This window comes from Notamacropus eugenii, chromosome 6 (genome assembly GCF_028372415.1).
Source record: "Notamacropus eugenii isolate mMacEug1 chromosome 6, mMacEug1.pri_v2, whole genome shotgun sequence".
Taxonomy (NCBI): domain Eukaryota; kingdom Metazoa; phylum Chordata; class Mammalia; order Diprotodontia; family Macropodidae; genus Notamacropus; species Notamacropus eugenii.
In genome coordinates, this window is record NC_092877.1 from 362,087,048 (window position 1) to 362,101,476 (window position 14,429).

Consider the following 14,429-nt stretch of genomic DNA (forward strand, 5'->3'; position numbering starts at 1 on the left):
CAAAAAAAGAGTTAGATCCTTAGATAAAGGAAAGATTAATCATTTACGTAGTACCTGGCCTCAAAGATCTTGTAGTTTAGTAGGCTAAGGGTGAGGGTGGGGTGGAATCATATTTAACAGATACACAAATAACCTCTTCAGTACTTCAGGATTTCTTTGTTTTTTATTTTAAACATAAAATAATATAATACAAATTAGAACAGGATATTTGCATCCTATATTTTTTAGAAATTTATTTTTAATAACAAAATCAGAAGACCCTTTCATCAGGAAAGATGGACAGGACCCTGTTCCTTTTTTATGTATTTAATATGGATTCCTTTAAAAATGAATTAATTAATTTTTAGTTTTTAACATCACTTCCATAAGATTTTGAATTTTGAATTTTTTCCCCTACCCTTTCCTCCTCCCTCCCCAAGATGGCATGCAATCTGATATAGACTCTACTTATACATTCATATTAAATGAATTTTCACATTAGTCATGATGTATAGAAGAGTTAGAACTAATGGGAGGAACCACAAAAAAGAGTAAACAAAACAAAACAACAAAAGAAAAGGAGCAAATAATTTGCTTCCATCTGCATTCAGACTCCAAAGTACTTTATCTGGATGTGGATTTCATTTTCCATCATTAATCTTTTGGAGTTGTCTGAGATTCTCCAATTGCTGAGAAGGGATAAATATATGAAGGTCAGTCATCACATAATCTGACTGTTACTTTGTACAGTGTTCTCTTGATTCTGCTCATTTCACTCTTCATCAGTTCATATAAATTTTTCAAGGATTTTTCTGATGTGTGCCTGCTCATCATTTCTTATAGCACAATGCTATTCCATTGTATTCATATACCACAATTTATTCAGCCATTACTCAATTGATAGATACCCCCTCAATTGCCAATTCTTTGCCACCAAAAAAAGAGCTGTTATAGATTCTTTTTGTACATGTGAGTCTGTTTTTATGATCTCTTTGGCATACAGACCTAGAAGTGGTATTGCTGGGTCCAGTTGGTATGCTCAATTTTATAACATAGTTGAGCATAGTTCCAAATTACTCTTAGAATGGTTGGATCAATTCACAAGTCTGCCATTAATGCACTGGTGTTCCAATTTCCCCACATCTTCTCCAGCATTTACCATTTTTGTATTTTGTCATGTTAGCCAATCTGATAGTTGTGCTGTGGTATCTCAGAATCATTTTTGATTTGCATTTCTCTAATCAATAGTGATTTGGAGCATTTTTTCATATGATTTTAGATAACTTTAATTTTTCCTATGAAAATTGCCTTCTCATATCCTTTGATCATTTATCAATTGGGGCATGACTTGTATTCTTATGAATTCAACTCAATTCTCCATATATTTAGAAATGAGGCCTTTATCAGAGACACTGGCTGTAAAAAGTATTTTCCAGCTTTCTGCTTCCATTTGGATCTTGGTTGCATTGACTTTGTCTGTGCAAAAAAATTTCAATTTAATGTAATCAAAATCATCCATTTTGTATCTCATAATCTCTATATCTTGTTTGAGCATAAATCCGTCCCTTCTCCATAGATCTAACAGGTAAACTATTCCTTGCTCTCCTAGTTTGCTTATAGTATCAGTCTTTAAATCTAGATCATGTACCCATTTTGACTTTTCTTGGTATAGGGTGTAAGATATTAATGTATGTCTTATTTTTCCCATACTATTTTCCAGTTTTCCCAGTAGTTTTTGTTAAATAGTGAGTTCTTATGCCAGAAGCTGGAGTCTTTGAGTTTATCAAACAGGAGAGTGCTATAGTCATTGACTGTTATGTCTTACATACCTAAACTATTCCACTAGTCTATCACTCTATTTCTTAGTCAGTACCAAGTAGTTTTGATGATTGCTGCTTTATAATACAATTTAAAATCTGGTACATCTAGGCCACCTTCCCTTGCATTTCTTTCCATTATTCTGTTCCTCCACATGAATTTTGTTATTGTTTTTTTCTAGCTCTAGAAAATAATTTTTTGGTAGTAGAAGCCTATTCTTATCATCAGCTTGCTGGAGCTCTTGCTTCCTCAATAAGCATTTGCATCTATGACTTTTGTTGCATTTCATATGAAATCAAGAAAGAGAGGCACACATGCTAAAGAGACTCCCTAAATATGCCCATAATGCTCATATTTTAAGAGTTTTGTTTGGAACTACAAGAGTGTCTGTTGATACTAAAGCAGATCACATACAAGAGATATTTCAAGTTTACAGTGATAAAAATAAAAATACAAAACTGATTTGTTTCACATAAGAACTTTGTGCCATACAGTCCCCAGGTTTTCTAATTTTTTAAAATATTCTTTAAGAAAGTAGGAAGCACCTAACCTCCTAGTTTTGCAGTTTCCTACATCTCAATGATGGCATGCAGATCCAGGAGTAATGGCTAGGTCTAGCCTGGCATTTGCCAGTTTCTTAGAGCACATTATTACCATTCAGCTTTACTCAGCTTTATTCACATCCAAAGACATGCCTGCTAATGATCCTGAACCGATTCAGAATGGGCAACCAAATTATAAGGTCCAAAACTCCCAGAGAATGCCAGTGTGACACAAATATATCAGCATTCTGTCAGTTATTTAACTAAGTAATATATGTTTTTAAAATTATTTTATTTTTAATTTATGGAATAAAGCAAACATTTCCATAACATAGTAGAGTAAAAAAAAAGATGATTGCACATGAAACTACAAATCTACTATGCGCATCTTGCTATTTCTTTCAAATATACAATAAAATTATTATGTAAATTTCTTTCCCTTCTCTTTCAGCCCTCCACCCTAGAGATGACTACCACTGAACACTCATATATGTGTTTCTACGTGTGTGCATAAAATTATTCAATGCATATTTCTATTTGTCAGTTCTAAGAAAAAATTATTAAGCACTTCATATGTGCCTAGAACTACTAAATGCTAGGGTCATAAAGGAAGTAAAATATAAACCAAACAAAAACACAGTATCTGCTCTCAAAGATTATATATTCTAATACAAAAGAGAAATAGGAAAATATATATTTACAAGATTTATATAGAGTAGATAAAGCATAAACTCAGAGGGAAAGTCATTAGAAAATTTGAGCTGGTGATCTGATAAAAGACACCTGAAGACAGGGAGATTTGATCTGAGTCTTTAAAGAAGCCAAAAAGGCTACGAGGTAGGAGTAAACACAGAGAACATTAGAGATTGTGGGAGACAGTCAGTGCAAAGGCATGGCGGTGGGAGATGGATGTTGAACTGTAGTGTTCAAGGAATAGCAGGTAGAGAACAGTGCAGAAAAAATGTGGAATGTAGGGAGGAGAGTAGAGTATTTGAAGATTGGAAAAGAAGGTCTTTGATATCAGTTAGGTGTAATGAAAAGGATGCTAAACTTGAAATTTTTGAGTTTAAAACCAGCAATGCCAATTACTACTTCTATGACCTTGAGCAAGTTGACTGAGCTCTCTTAGCCTAAGTTTTCTCATCTGAAAAATGAGGAAACTGGACTTGACTAGTCAAAAAGTTATGATCTAGGATGAGATAGGAGGATTTATAACCAGGAAAACAGCAGTCTATGTTTGGGTATAATAAAAAGATAGAAGATGACAAATACTTGGTATCAGTAGAGACCTGGGTTTGATGGAGATAATCATACCTACCAACCATCACCTTCCAAGATCATTGTGAATATAGAGCTAGATATACATTATGAATGTAGAGATAGATACAGATTGTGAATATAGAGACAGATATAGATTGTGAATATAGAAGATAATTTATCTAAAGCACTTTGAAACCCTCAACATTATTAAATATGATTTGTCATTATGAAAATGTCCTCAAGGTAATACTCAGCTTTCTTTGGGGATATATGTGCTTTTCATCCTTGTTTCTGGTCTTGTCCTTCAGCATTATGGAGAGTTCTTGTTTCTAAATGGCAGGTTACTTTTTATGAGCATGACCATGATAAGTGGTGAAGTAGGAAAGATATAGACTGAGGTGACTTTTGTGATTCTCTGTGGCATTGATCCCTGTACTCTTATTTTCCTCACATGCAGGCTCTTAGAGCTTTGAAAACCAACCAACAAAACAATTTGAGCAAACCCATAAACCTAAAGGTATTTGAGTGAAGGTATGAGGGGAAAATAAGGTATTATTCCCACTGAGTAGGTGGAATCCAGATAAAGGGCTAGACCCAGAAGAGAGGCATTGCCTCACCATTTTTTTCTTGGCCAGGAAGTGGAAAATGGAGCTCTAATATTTATGTCTCCTGCTCAAACACTACCTTTATATTATAAATAAGCTATCTCAGAGAGAAACCATAGTCATCCATTTTATTTTTCTATGAACTATTTCCACTTCTTTAAATAAAGGCTGTTTTGATCTTTAGTACAATAATGATGCATAATTAGGTACCCCCAAATTTATATATGTATTATATATACATATATATACATATATATACATACACATACACATATATATATATCAACCTATGAACTACAGTATATTCTTTCTGATATAATCTCTGCTCTGCAAAGTTGACCGTGATGATTTAGTTTCACAAATTAAAATACTATTGAAGATGCCATGTCTTAACAAAAACAAAAGAAATAAATACAGAATTATTACCTATGCAACAATACAGGAGCTGCTTTCAGTGAAGTGTGGACAGGAGTGTGGGTAGTCTCATTGCCAATGTTTAGAATAAAGCAGAAAGATTTCAGATGACAGTTTCTAAGAAACAAAACCAAGGGAGTCTTCAAAAGGAAATCTGACACAGCACATGATAAATCTTGTGCTAAAAAGTCTCCAGAGACCAAGAACTTACAGAATACTGCAACAGGCTCGATTTAATAACAGAAAGAACCATTTTCCTTTTCAGCATTCAAAATCAAATCCTACCAAGAAAACAACTTATTAGTAAACAACCAACACTCCCCACTGAGAAAACAATTTATTTCACACAGAGAAAACAACTTATGAACAGAAAGCACATGAGAGATGCAATCTGTGTTCTCAAGAGCATATGTTGATCAATAACTCAATATTCAAAGGCAAATGATACAGGTTCAATTGTGAGAATTTATTTATGGTATGGTAATGATTAAGCAGTTCTATGCTATTATGCTTGCTATCTGCAAAACAACAATGGGATTTTATCAATTCTACATAATTGCATTTTTAAATCTCACCGTAAATACTAAGATTTTATTTTTTAGGAGGGTGGGGTTGAGAAATAGTCAACCTGCTTGGTAATCTACCGTTCACTACAGGGCAGATTTCCATTAAAGAGAAATTCAATTATAACTTCTACATTCACTATACATTTAGCACCCACACAATTTGTCTAGGGTTGTTCATATCTAGGGATAAAGTGGAAAGTGAGAGTACAAGGAAAAGAATAAGGATCTAGAAGGGGAGATAGAGGAACAAGTCTAGTCATTGGAGTCACACTATTATGTGAAAATTAATCTTAAGGTTCTACTTCACTCCAAATGTTAAGGATCTGTGATTTCATTGGTGGAGATATTCAACAGAGTTGTAGTGGGCAACAGAGTACACACAGTTCACAGCTTTTCTTGACTTAGTAGATGACCTTATGAAATTGTAGCTAAAATAGGTGATATTAGAGGGGTATTCTTATTAAAGTAAATGAACTATAATGATTCAGAGAGATAATATGGCATAGTAGACAAAGAGATGGTCTTGGAGTTAAGAAAACATAAGTTCAATTCCTGCTACAACATGTTGTCTATGTGGACATGAGTAAGTTGCAGCCTCCCACATCCCTAGGTAACACTCTAACACTTTTATAGATGAATTGCTGATTTGGTTCAATAGAGGGAGTTTCCACAATGAAAGTTTTCTATAAAAATTAAATCTCCCCCCCTCTCTCTCTCTCTCTCTCTCTCTCTCTCTCTGTTTTTACTCCAAAAATTTTCCTTCTGACTTTAATATTTTCTAATTGGGACTCCTTTCTATCACTCCTGCTTCTTTTGTCCCCCTCCCTTTCTATTTCCTTGGAGATTTCTTTACTCAGCTGAATGTGGATATAATTCCCTCTTCAAGACAATTCCGATGAGAGGTAGGTTTAACTGTTGTCTGCCACATACCCCCTTTTCCTATATTGTAAAAGCTTATTGATATATTTTTTATGTGAGATAGTTTACCTCATTCTCCCTCTCCCTTCCACCTTCTCCCAGTGCATCGATTTTTCTCACCCTTTTGCTTTATTCTTTCAGAGATCATCCCATTATAGTCAATTCACCCCTGAGTCCACTCCAATTTATATTCCTTCTAACCTTATTAATAATGATTAAGTTCTTAGGAGTAATAAGTAACATCTTCCCCTATAAAAATGTAAACAGTTTAACTATATCAAGTCCTTTCATTTTTCTTTTTGTAGTACTCTTGAGTCTTGTATCTGAAAGTCAAATTTTCTGTTCAGTTTTTGTCTTTTCATCAAGAATGCTTGAAAATCCTCAATTTCATTGAATAATAATTTTTATTTCTTAAGTATTATACTCAATTTTGTTGAGTAAGTGATTCTTGTTGGTAATTCTTTTGCCTTTGCCCTCCAAGAAAAAATAAAATCATATTCTAAACCTTCTACTCTTGTAACATGAAAGCCACTAAATCCTGTGTGATTTTGACTGTGGTTCCACAATATTGAAATTATTTCTTTCTGCATGCTTGCAATTTTTTTTTCTCCTTGACCTTGGAAGCTCAGTAATTTGGCTACAATATTCCTGCAAAATTTTCATTTTGAGATCTCTTTAAAGAGGTGATTGGTAGGTTCTTTTAATTTATAGTTTATTGTCTGGTTCTAGGGCAGTTTTCCTTGATAAATTCTTAAAATATGAAGTCTAGGCTCTTGTTTTTAATGGCTTCCAGGAAGTCAAATAAATTCTTAAGCTATCTCTTCTTGTTCTATTTTCTAAATCAGTTGCTTTTCCAATCAGATATTTCATTTTTTCATTCTTTTTTCTCCTTATTTATTTTGTTTTCAACATTCATTTCCACAAAATTTTGAGTTCAAAATTTTCTCCCCGTCTCTTCCATCCCCAACATGCCATGCATTCTGATTGCCCCTTCCACTAATGTGCCCTCCCTGCTAACACCCCTCCTTTCCCTTATCCCCCTCTTCTTTCTTGTCCTGTAGGGCAAGATAAATTTCTATACCCGGTTGCTTGTATGTCTTATTTCCCAGTTGTATGAAAAAAATTTTCAACATTTGTTCCTAAAACTTCGAGTTACAATTTCACTTTTTTCCTTCCTCCCCATCCATCCCCACTGAGAAGGCAAACAATTCAATATAGGCTATATATGTGTCGTTTTGTAGATGACTTCCATAATAGTCATATTGTGTAAGACTAATTATGTTTCCCTCCATCCTATCCTGACCCCATTTATTCTATTCTCTTTTTGGACCTTTTCCTTCCCCAAGTGTTTACTTCTAACTGCTCCCTCTTCCCACTTGACCTCTCTTTCATCATCCCCCCACCCTGTTTATCCCCTTCTCCCCTACTTTCCTGTAGTGTAAGATAGATTTTTCCTACCAAATTGAGTATGCATATTATTGCTTCCTTGAGCCAAATGTGATGATAGTAAGCTTCACTTTTTCCCTCTCACCTCCCCTCTTTTCCTCTCTATTAGAAAAGATTTTTCCTGCCTCTTCTATTAGAGATAGTTTGCCACATTTCATTTCTCTTTTTCTACTCTCAATATATTCCTCTTTTACCCCTTAATTTTATTTTTTAAGATATGATCCCTCCCCATTCAACTCACCCTATGCTCTCTGTTTCTCTGTCTCTCTCTTTCTTTCTGTGTGTGTGTGTGTGTGTGTGTGTGTGTGTATACCCTCCAACTACAGAGATACTGAGAAAAGTTTCAAGAGTTACAAATATTATCTTTCCATGTAGGAATGTAAAGAGTTTAATTTTAGTAACTCCCTTTTGATTTCTCTTTCCTGTTTACCTTTTCATGCTTCTCTTGATTCTTGTGTTTGAAAGTCAAATTTTCTTTTCAGCTCTGGTCTTTTCATCAAGAATGCTTGAAAGTCCTCTATTTCATTGAATGACCATTTTTTCACCTGAAGTATAATACTCAGTTTTGCTGGGTAGGTGATTCTTGGTTTTAATCCTACTTCCTTTGACTTCTGGAACAAACCCTTTGATTCATTAATGTAGAAGTTGCCAGAACCTGTGCTATCCTGATTGTATTTCCACAATATTCGAATTCTTTCTTTTAGCTGCTTGCAATATTTTCTCCTTGACTTGGGAACTCTGAAATTTCGCTCCATTATTCCTAGGAGTTTCTCTTTTTGGATCTCTTTCAGGAGGTGATAGGTGGATTCTTTCAATATTTATTTTGCCCTCTGGTTCTAGAACATCAGGGCAGTTTTCCTTGATAATATCTTGAAAGATGATGTGTAGGCTCTTTTTTTGATCATGGCTTTCTGGTAGTCCCATAATTTTTATGTTGTCTCTCCTGGATCTATTTTCTAGGTTAATTGTTTTGCCAATGAAATATTTCACATTATCTTCCATTTTTTCTTGCGTTTGGTTATATCTTGCAATTTCTTGGTTTCTCATAAAGTCATGAGTTTCCATCTCTTCCATTCTAATTTTTCAAGAACCATTTTCTTCAGTGAGCTTTTGAACCTCCTTTTTCATTTGTTTAATTCTACTTTCAAAAGCATTTTTCTCCTCATTGGCTTTTTGAACCTCTTTTACCAATTGAGTTAGCCTATTTTTCAAGGTGTTATTTTCTTCAGCATTTTTTAGGTCTCCTTTAGCAGGCAGTTGACTTGCTTTTCATGGTTTTCTTGCATCAGTCTCATTTATCCTTCTAATTTTTCCTCCACTTCTCTTATTGAATTTTCAAAATCCTCTTTGAACTCTTCCATGGCCTGGTACCATTGCATATTTATTTTGGAGATTTTACATGTATGAGCCTTGACTTTTGTCTTCCCCTGATGGTAAATATTGTTCTTCCTCATCCAAAAGGATTGGAGAGAATATCTGTTCACCAAGAAAGTAACCTCTTATAGTCTTATTTTTTTTTCCCTATTTTGGACATTTTCCCAACCAGTTACTTGACTTTTGGGTCCTTTGTCAAGAGTAGGGTATACTCTGGGGACCTGTAAGATCTCAGTTCCTCCAAGGTGGCACAATCAAAGGAGAGGAGTTTTCTCCCTGACTGGGCTGGAGGCTGAGATTCAGTTCAGCTGCTTAATTCCCCCAGGGGTTTTAGGCTGGTGCAGGACTGCCACTCAGGGCTGAGGTTCAGATCAGCTCCTCAGTTCCCCAGGGGCTTTATCCAACAATGGATGCTGACTGTTGCCTACCTGGCCACCCTAGCCACTGCCTGCCTCTGCTGCTGCTGCAGCGTGGGCCTGGGGCTGGGGAAGACCCAGGTGAAAAAGGAGAAAAAGCCCTTTCACTGACCTTTGAAGCTGCCTTAGGTGCTTGTGAGTTGAGGGATCTGTGAACCACAGTTGCTATCACCAGAGATTCCACCCCCAAGGCCTGCTCCATTCCTCCTTCCACAGCCTTGCAACCAAGGCTGGGCTGGGCTCTGATCCACGTCTGGTGTGGCAGACTTTTACCATTGGCTTTCCAGGTCACCCTGGACTAAAAATCTCCTCCACTCTGTTCTGTGGTTTCTGCTGCTCTAGAATTTGTTGAGAGTCTTTCTTTACAGGTATTTTATGGGCTGTGGGGCAACAGCCATCTGCCATCTTAGCTCCACACCCCCATTTTTTTCATTCTTTTCATTTTGTCTGATTGTTAACCCAACCCAATTCTAATTTTTAATGAATTATTTACTTCGATGAACTTTTGACCTCCTTTTCCATTTGGTCAGTTTTACTTTTTATGATGTTCTTCTCTTTGGTTAATTTCTGTATTTCTTTCTATCTTCCCCCTCCCCCCACTCATTTGGCCAATTGTGCTTTTTAAGGTGTCATTTTCTTAAGTAGTTTTTGTGCCTTCTTTTTTTTACTTTCATGATTTCCTTGCATCACTGTCATTTCTTTCCCCAATTTTTCATCTAACATTCTTATTTGACTTCAAAAACCTCTTTTTTGAGGTCTTCCAGGGTCTAAAAGCAATTCACAATTTTCTTTGATGTTTCTCATGTAGCTGCTTTTAAAATTTTCTTCTGAGTTTGTATCTTGGTATTGCCTATCACCATATTAACTTTATATGGCCAGGTTCTTTTTTATTGTTGTAGTTTGCTCATTTTCCCAGCATATTTCTTGACTTTTAAGTATGTGTTAAAATTGTTCCAAGCTTTTATTGAGGGGGTGGGTCACTGTTTTCAAAACTAGCCATGGAGGTCTGCAAGTTCTCCAATCTTTCAAGATGGTATGATCTAAGGAGAGGTCTGGTCACTGCTCTCGTGACCTGTTCTCTGGTCTATGAAAAGCAGTCTTTTCTACATTAGAACTGGGACCAAGGTCCATGCTCCTAACAGTGTCCTTTGTTCTTCATGACAACAAATATATTACTATCCCATTTTACAGATTGAGTGTCAAACAGATTAATTCACTTGTAAAGTGTCACAGAAACTACTTTTAATATCTGAGGTGGGATTTGAACTTAGATTTTCAGAATTCTGAAAATAGTGCTTCTCTTTCATTGTGTCCCCTCTATTTTTCTTGCTGATTTGACACTGAATTTCAAAAGGTAGCAGCTACTTCGCCCCACAACTATGTGTCACCTGTATACCTGCAATTAGCAGTGGAATCTTATGCTCCCATTTTACCAAATATTTCAGCAAACATCACAGTTCATTTAACATGCTTGTTTGGACAAATTACATAGAACTTTTTCCATGATTTCCCTTGGCGAGAGAAGACAATACTTTAAATCTGATATAAATCTTGATTTCCACAAGGCAAATGGTTCAAAGAAAGCAGAAAATATTTCCCTTTCCTTGTGAGAACAGTTGGCAGCATTTCTCAGTTGCCAAATAATTTCTGCTAAGCATTAAGAGTATCAGGTGTGGTGTGGGGGAAGGATGGTCTAGAATCACCAGTTTCAACACTAAAAAGATTAATTAAAAGAGGAATGAAGAGACCTCAGAATGTCCCTAGTTATACTTCGTTGTTCTGTTCTCCTCAGGTAAGTGATTGCTAATGAGTTAGGTGAATAATAGCCACCATTTATTATTTTTATTTCCATTATCCAATGTCTCTTTTTTTAGTGCTTTGATTGTAAGCACTGCACAGCTGTGTGAATAATTCAGCATTTTCACCTTATAGGAGAAAAGCATCTATCTCTGCCAATACCCTGGCGGGGGACCATCATTATTTTGGCTGCTCCTGCTGCCCACACCATTGTGATTTGTACTGCTTTCATGTAATCGAAAGCTTTGACATAGAGTTGTTCTCATTATTGTAAGTCCCTCTGCTTATGGCCTCATTTAAGCCTTTTCATGAGATCCAGAAATACATGGCAATGAGCTTGCACAACCTCTTATTCAATACAATCTCTCCTCTCCACTTCCACCCATAAAACAGACAAACAAACCACACCCTACTCAACAGTTACTTTGCTTACTCTGACTCTTAAGGAAAATAACAATGTAAGAAAATATTGAGAAGGTCATGATTAAAATCTTCGAAAATTAAACAGGAGTTGTTAAATTAACATAGAAGCTAAAAGCAGCCACTCATCTGAGGCCCCATTGTTGAGAATTGGCACTAGCACCTGAACTTCACCTAATCTGAAAGGGGAAGCCTGACTTCTAAATAAGGAAAGTTTGTTGTTCAATTTTTTCAGTTGTGTTTGACCCTTTGTGACCCCATTTGGGGTTTTCTTGGAAGAGGTACTGAAGTGGTTTGACATTTCCTTCTCTAGCTCATTTTATAGAGGGGCAAACTTGGGAAAATAGGGTTAAATAACTTTCTTGGGGTCACACAGTAACTGTTTGATGCCAGAATTGAACTTAGGAAAATGAGAGTCTTTCCGGCACCAGGCCTGGTGCTCTGTGCATTATGGCACTGCCTAACTACCCTAAATAAGGAAGGTGTGCCCTCCTGTTCTCATATTCCTTGGCTATTACTTATATTTGTAGTCAACAATATAAGGTAACTTCATGTTAATCAGGCAAAGCCCACCCCTCAAAATACAGAAGAGCCCAAGCTGAGTTAAAAGCAGAAAGATTTGATTAGGAGGAAAGTCAGAAAGTAATGCTGAGGCAACTCAGTATCCAACACAAGGAAGCCCATAGCCTAAGAGAGACGGGTGTAATAGATGCTTGAAAACCACATAGTGAAAGTTCCTTGAGGAGTTACCACAGAGAATAGAGAGTCTTTCCCAGGAACAGGTGGGGCAAAGAAGCAGAATGCTTTGTAGGAAGAGCTGATCACAAAGCTGGTTTGGGCTGGTTTAGGATGCATAGCTCAGAAAGGTCATCCAGCAAACACCAGCAAAGATGTATGGGAGTGAGAAAGACTGCAGACTCCTTTGTTGGCTCCTTTGGGCAAACATGCTTCCTCTGTGTCCAGTACACCTACCTGGTAAGGTAACCCAGGGAAAACAGACACATTCATCTTAGGGGGGACTCTCATACTCAGAAGATGGGGTAAAAGAGTATTAATAGAGGGTGGTGCTGGTACTTTATCCCTACACAGACAGGAATGCTAAATATTAAAAGATCCCAATATTCCTTGCAAGATGTTTAGAACACAATTCAGTAGCAATCACTAAACTCTCCTCATACTTACTACAACTAGTTCCTTTAACTGGTATTGAAACCTTGATGGGGTCATAAAAGAGGTTTGTTTATTTTTTAATTTCTCCAAGATTCCTAATTAGCCATTTCACATGTGTCAGTCAATGAACATTTATTAAGCACCTAATGTGTGTCAGGCATTATGCCAAGTGCTGGGAATACAAAGCCGTGTAAACTACAATACCTCCCCTCAAGGAGCTCAGAGTCTAATGGGGGAGATGGCATGTAAAGAGCTATGTAGGAGCAAGATATGGATGGGATAAATAACTAAGGAGAAGCGTTGTCATTAAGGACAATAAAGAGAGACTCCCTATAGGAACACTGGACTTCACACTATTCAACTGCTGCATCTTCTAACAGATGTTAGCACACAGCATATCCAGAAAAGCAGACCACTTTCTGGGAGCTCAAAATTTCCTCCCATTTTACAGATGAGAAAACTGAGTCTGAGAGCAGTGAAACGATGTGCCCATGAGCATGCGTTAGGAGGTTTCACAAGCAGAATGTTCTTCAGGTCTCCCTCACTCCATATCAGGGACCTGTCTTACTGGGTGTGCCATTGAGGTGCAGAACAGACTGGGGTGGAGGGGATGTCAGATGTCATCTGCAGTCCCAGCAATTATCCCAACTTTCATTTTATAGACCAGGAAAGTGAGGCTCACAGGGTTTATATTACTTGTCCAATGTTACACAGGTGGCAAGGAGCAGAGTCTGAATTTGAACTCAGATCCAAGTGAAGCGTTCTTTCATCTTCTACATCATATTATGCTGTTTCACTATTCTTTCCATCGTTTCTCTACTGCCTTTTTATGAACTAACCAATCAAACATTTATTATGGAAATTCCAGATGACAAGCACTTTGCTAAACACCAAGACTATAAAGATAAAAAGAAAAAAGGAAAAAAGAAACCTTCCCCTGAATTCAAGGAACTCATATTCTACTTAATGAGATAACACACACATGCACAGGTACATACATCATATATATATATAAATATGAATAAATTTATGCATATACATTCCCATATATTTTCATATATGTGTAAGCATGTATATACACACAAAAAAATTACACAGTGATTTTTGGAGAGAATTGCTGTGTGTTCTAGCAGCAGGATGATACCAACTAATTAGATCAACATCTTTAGAGAGGGGATTGTTTTGTTCTCTGTATTTGGATTCCCAACACCTAACACAATGCCTGGCACATAGGAGGTACTTGATCAATACTTGATTGATTGATAAGCAGTCATACCTTCTTCATTAGACTAGTTACATTCTAATTCAGAACTACTGTGATTATTTTTCTTTTTCAGTGATTTTGTGCCTATTTTTGCTCTTTTCTCAGTTAAATCGCTACCTTCAAGGTAATCCACAAGCACTTACATGTTTGAACACCATCATCATGGGGGTCTGGAGAGCTATTCATCATTCCATTCTGTCTTGTCCAGAATCATTGATTGTTTCTTGAAGCAGAACCATTTCAAGGAAGTTGCAAACACTTTTCAAAATAAATAAATCAAAATCTTTAACACTCTTGAACCTGCTCTCACTCCAATAACACTCAAGATCATTTGGGTCTTTTTACCTTTCAATACACCATGACTCCAATATTTCATTTTTCCCCATTAAAGACCTGAGCTGTTCCTGGAACATTAATTTAAGACCCCACCATGCTCAATA